This window comes from Homalodisca vitripennis, chromosome 3, assembly GCF_021130785.1.
Source record: "Homalodisca vitripennis isolate AUS2020 chromosome 3, UT_GWSS_2.1, whole genome shotgun sequence".
NCBI classification, from domain to species: domain Eukaryota; kingdom Metazoa; phylum Arthropoda; class Insecta; order Hemiptera; family Cicadellidae; genus Homalodisca; species Homalodisca vitripennis.
Window position 1 is genome coordinate 163558402 of NC_060209.1, and position 6108 is coordinate 163564509.

General features: G+C 33.7%; 1 protein-coding gene across 1 annotated transcript in view; it reads right to left on the minus strand.

The window, feature by feature from the left end:
- Nucleotides 1-5711, minus strand: part of LOC124357731 — a 46263-nt gene extending 40552 nt beyond the window's left edge. The window contains exon 1 of the mRNA XM_046809741.1: nt 5629-5711. The gene's annotated coding sequence lies outside the window, so the exon portion shown is untranslated. The remainder of the gene's footprint in view (nt 1-5628) is intronic.
- Between the last annotated feature and the right edge of the window lie 397 nt (nt 5712-6108).

Sequence of the window (6108 nt, forward strand, 5' to 3'; positions counted from 1 at the left end):
TTTAAGACAGGATTTCACAGCAAGAGTCACTCACCCCGCATAATGTTATAACCACCCTGATGTCAAAGTTCAGCTCGCTACTTAATGCCTCTTTGTGTAAACTAGGGGTTTCCTGTTTAGGAATGGATCTATGCCAGATTGAATCACTACTATGCAAATATTTCAAACAGTTTTCGTGACTTATTCAGTTGGAATTTCCAATCGTATTTTCTGCAAAAGTACTTTCAAGGCTATAGATAACGTTTCTCTACATCTTAGGTTGTCTTCTTACAGAAGAGCGATATCATATTATCCTGGAGTTGTGTTTTAGAAGTGTAAGCAGTGCGATAATGTCACTTTTCCAGGAGGGACTCCAGCAGAGGAGGAGACGGAAGGAAGACACGGAGAATGGCCGTGGCTTTGACTGTGCGATCACGTGGCCTTGGTCCCGGTAACCGGGTCAATGTGCCACGCGGTGCTTGTGAGATACCTGTGCTTGTCACACTCACCGTGCTTTCTACTCAGGCACACCTTTCTCGTCTCTCCATCTGTGCCTAGCGATCTAAACATCGTTAGTAACAGGCCTTTTCCTCATTCCTGCCTTTCTTCCCTCCGAATTCCTAACATTACTCGCAAATTTGTACAATATTATCATATTCATATATTTTATAATTTGTTGAACTCTTCTTAAATATATATTTGACCTTCTGTACCTTTAAGATCACACTAGCAGAATATTTATTAGCATACATTGGAGCTAGGTTTTATCCCAAAAGCAAGTCTTTAATGTGATTGGCTTTCTACCAGATTTACGACACGTATTATGTTGTAATATATCAAGCTCATCTCCACCTCAAAAAAGTCAGAAAATAAAAATAAAATTATTTTGAATCAAAAAGACAATAATGTAACAATGGTTGTTAGATACATACTTACATGAAGTAAACAATTATGGCGCATAATAGATTTATGAATAGTAAGTATGGAAGTATGGTTACATACGGCAGGAAAAATTTATTAAAGCATTACACATTTTTTTACAAGACGCAAGACAGCCTAAAAGGCTATAAATCTTCCTTAACAGATTTATGAAACATGATTGGCGTCATCAATCAATTTTCTATCACGGACCATTTTTATGGCTGAGCGACGAAATAAAGTATTATCTATATTGACTCCCAAAAGGTGTTAGACAAGCTTCCTAATCACTCCACTTGTGGAATTTTCCATCATTGACTTTTTTATTCTCATTCACTATAGTGACATGTTTGTGTAAAAATAGTACCTTCTAGGAAGGAAATACAGATGATTGAGATTTTATTCGTAAAGTGTATGAGTGAGTGAGAGTGTGAGCAATGTACGATGTATGTGAGATGACCCCTAAAGTTAACTGATATTTTTGAACCCTCTTACACTTGATTTTTGTGTAAAGGTGAAGGTTTATACTTACTTTTTTATAATTTTGATTTAAGTTAACTGGTTTTCGTCTCAATAAATCATTTGGACTTGTTTTAAGCGTGCGTATATACACACTTGTATGCTTCACTCAGGTGTGTTTTTATGTACAGTATATACATTGTAACTATTTTTTAAAGTGAAATATAAATGTTTATAGTAAGATGTTGTTTGTATAATATTATTGTTTAATATACATATTCAATCATATACAATTTTAAAATACGATTTGTGTATGTAAATGTATATATCTTATTGGTAAATATAGTGTCTGTATATATTTTATTATGTATTATTAAAGTGTGTTAAATCGTATTGTACAATGTCAGGGGTCAACTTCTGAACATTGTCATTTTGTGCTTGTCATAATAATTCGTGAAATATCTTAATTTTGCTATCGGGTCACATGTGTTAATTTTGAACTTTATAATTGCTTTGGTATCAATAAGGCACTCTCTTTTTCTTCTACTGTTTTGGATGTGCCTTAATGCTCTATATTTAGGACTTATGTTTTTTTGTTATCAAGAACATGACATGCGTTATAAACTGTGATGTTTAGTTGTATGCTGATGTTTGAATCTCTCTATCGATTTCCATCGATTCTGCAAATGTTGTATAAAGTCAACGGCATATCCCTGAACCGTTTGTTACCAATGGTAGTTACCATTACTTACAAAAATAACCGCTTTGTTTTGTTTTGTTTTTTTAATGGAGACTGTATGGTCGAGATGAATCCACCGTGCAGAAGTTTGACTTTCTTATAAATATAGATATAGATCCATAAGTTTTGTTATGTGGATCGCAGAGTTTTCAACTCTACACTGAAGGTTTTGCTTATTTGAAGTCATTTTGATACGCTCCTGATTCGAGAACATAAAAAATATGCACTTCCATGACTGAGGTTGCCAGAGAGATTGGATCAATAAGAATGTGCGAACAATATTGTTTGTTTTTATCGTTTTACTATCGAATTTACATGAAGTAGAAATCGATTATATGTAGAGCACATGTATTTGATGGAAAATCGGAAAGTTTCCGGCTGTTTGTTGTAGATGTATGAAAGTAGCTCTCCCGATCCTTCAGGGCGGTCGATCGTTTACAAAGTTCTGTACAGTCATAAATAACAATAAATCGACAGAAAACATATGTGTTAACTATTCCGGGCTTTACCATTCATCTGAGAGATCTCTTCGTTTTGACCTTACTACGTTGTGTGAGACCTGAGAAATACATGTGCATCACAAGCGCCTTTATTTCTAAAACGACGTAGAAGTCTTTAAGTAATGTGATAAAGAATTGTGACTTACTCGGTGGGATGTTGTATGGGAGTGGTTTGGATATTTGATTCTTTTAGAATTCTCCAAGTCGACATTCATAGACAAATGGCAGAATCGATTCCTTACATATGCTTTAGTATGTTGAATTTGAATTGAATAACAACTATTTTCAACATTCCGTTCATTACATTCATACAACCAAACAAGCATTGTATTAAAATGGCACGTTTTAAAATATATTTCTATGTGTAACTAAAATTAGGAGTAGATTTAGTGTAAATGATCCTCCATTATTCACTACCATTTCCAATTCCCTCCCTCGCCTTTTGAGAAAAATATCTATCGGAACTCTACTTACGACAAAAATTGTTCCAATCTACAGTGCTCAGATAAGAAACATTCAATGGAAATCAATTTAATGCTTTTCTAATATTTTTTCAAGCCTTTAACAATAAATATAGAAATATATTACAAAAATTGTTTAAAACCCGTTTTTAAATTACCATTATACAATATCTCAAAATTATTAACTTCTAGCTAATTACCATTACTTCAGCATTTTTCATCTTGCTACGAAGTTTAATTAATATGAATGCAAAAATTACTAAGGCAACCAATAAAATCGGTATGCTCTCTGTATTGCGTAATTTAGTAAGTATAGAATAAATATTTTAAAAGGAAAACGAAAATAGCACGATATTTTTATAGCAATGTAGTGTGACATTTCTGTTTAAAGGTGGAAACCGCTACTACTTTACGAGGGGTAACCGGAAGAGTGGTGGCCTAAGTATCCACTTAAGTTCTGTCTCCGGGTCCGATAGCAGAGGAATGGTTGGTTAATGGAACGCTCGAGTTTAGAGCCAAATTTTAACGGAATGTGGCGCGCCCTATTCACCCTCTAGCAAACCTGTCTATAAATTCCATCCCTAGCTATTATATTTTACGACTCTTCAAATATTTTCTTACTAGGTAATCAAACTACTAGATATTGTTAAATTGTGACTATTCGAACACTTATTTTGGTTAATGATGATAGATTTTTGTTCTTTTTCGTACCATTGTTTATAACAACTTTTAAGTCAGTACCTTTTTTAGTCCAAAGTAGTGTACTATTTTTAAAAGTGTGATTATTATATTTCAGCAATATTGTTTTTAACTAGTGTAATGCAATTGTGTGCAATGCAATGCAAACTTGTAATGCAATTTGTCTGTCTCTGTTATGTGCGGATATACTTTAGATCGTGATATGGATGGGCCAAAGAAAAACACAATATTCTTATAAAGGTAAACCTAAAACGATTCTTTTAAGAGCTAGCAAACATGATTTTTTTCTGAATCTTTTAGAATATGTTTTAGAAATTCAATTTGAAACTTTCAAAGTTAATCTTGCGTATTATGCTCTAGTTTTGCAATAAATACAAGTTAACCCAACCCTTTATTTCGTTAAAAAACCATTACTGATACTCAAAATAATAAAACAATGTTTATTATTTTATTTCCTGTTCGTTGGTAGAAAAACTATTAAACAAAGGATACCAGTAAAAAATTATTCATTTGTGATAAACGGTCGTATAATGTAGCCTAACTTTCTCGGAAATGCATCGAATGACTTGTGCTTTTTGTCTGATTGTTTAGACGACAACGAAAATGTACAAGAACAGGAACAGGCTAAACAATTTAGCCTTCAAATTGTTATACAAACTTTCGGTTTTGAGCAATTTTATTTTAAACAATTGAAACATCCATAATTTTGAAAACGGAATATTGGAATGAGTTGATTTTGACTTATTCTTAAAATTAAGTAAATACCTAATTGCTTAACGTCTATTTGTCTATTGATGATGTTTATGTTATGTTGTATATTGCTGTGTATGTTTCCTACATAGCCTTGCATATAATGTCTGAATAAGTTTGAAATGGAAGAATGGTATTTCTCTAAACTCGATATTCTGGTTCTCTGAGTACCGGTTGGGGTCTTGCTCGGTTTTTACCGTTCTGATACCAAACACTCGATACAGTAAAAAAGAGCACTATGTAAATATCCAGAGTTTACCAGATATATTCTCATCCTTTGTTTGTGTCCACATGTTCTTGGATTGTATGGCATACTCTATAGGGTTTGCTTTATTGTTTTAGTTAGATGGAAATCTGTACATGGACATCAGCCAACTAGAGGAAAATTCTAAAAAAACTGGCAGGGCAGATTTTCTCAACAAACATTTGAGGTTTTGGATGCTAATTAAAACTTTTCCTTATCCTGGCAAAGGAGTTCTTTGACTAGCCGGGCTGGATGTGGAAGCTTCATGGCATGGACTTCTAGTGGACAAGTCTCTTTACAAGGACGCCTGCTGATGCGCCACCGTTCATACTTATTGGTTCTTTGACCGCAACTGTCTCTCCTTTCCTTAACTAATTTTCATCTGCATGAAGGGATAATACAAACACACCTCACTGTTTATGAAAATACTAGAAGCACAGTTTACAAGACGTTTGAAATGCAATTTGACGTAATTTTGAAACGTCAATTGGATTCTACACGATTGATTCCTCGTGGATTTTGACAATATTCTACTTATCAGCATATTGACCAAAATCGATTTCTAAAATATGGCTGTGATAAGTTGCTACTATTTGTGCATGCCGATGTAGTTTGCATAATAATCCAAAGTATAAGCTTTCTTATAAATTCTTATAATACAAGTGTGCACTAAACATTTAAACTCTGTTACTAACAACATGAAGGTATTGTATAATATGAAGATTTTATAACTAAAGTAACAAGAGATTAAAAGTTCCTTTGTTTTCATTTTTACAATGAAAGGATTTATTTATTCTCTTTTGCTCTCTAGCTTGATAGAGAAAGCTACAGATATTATATGTACAATAATAATTTATTTATATATTAAGAATAACTCACCGCGGAAGAACGCGACCGAAGACAGTACCGAACACTACACGTATCGAGCGAAGCGAACGACTGAGCGGTTCCGAGCTACGGCGTCCACCTCACCTTGTTCCGGGGGGGGGGGGGGTGCTATCTACTGGGTCTGTCCCCGTGCGTTTGGACTGTAATCGACCAATTATCGAATACCTCACACCATTCAAGACGCGGCTTCACCACGCATATAAATAGTATTAGTATTTGTTTTGGTTTTCATATAGTTTTCAAAAGTGTTAAATCTTAGCTTATACAGGCATCTCCTGTAGTAACAAACTGTGAAAGTTATGCTCAAAAAGAGCTAAACTAAAACACTGAATAAATTATAATCCAAATAAAATAAATAAATTATCCTAAAACAACTTTAATTTACATACGCCTGTAGGAAACAGCGACCCTCAAACAATCCCTGCAAGTGCAATAAACTTTTATTTCAATTTCTAAACTTTTTGTTACCTA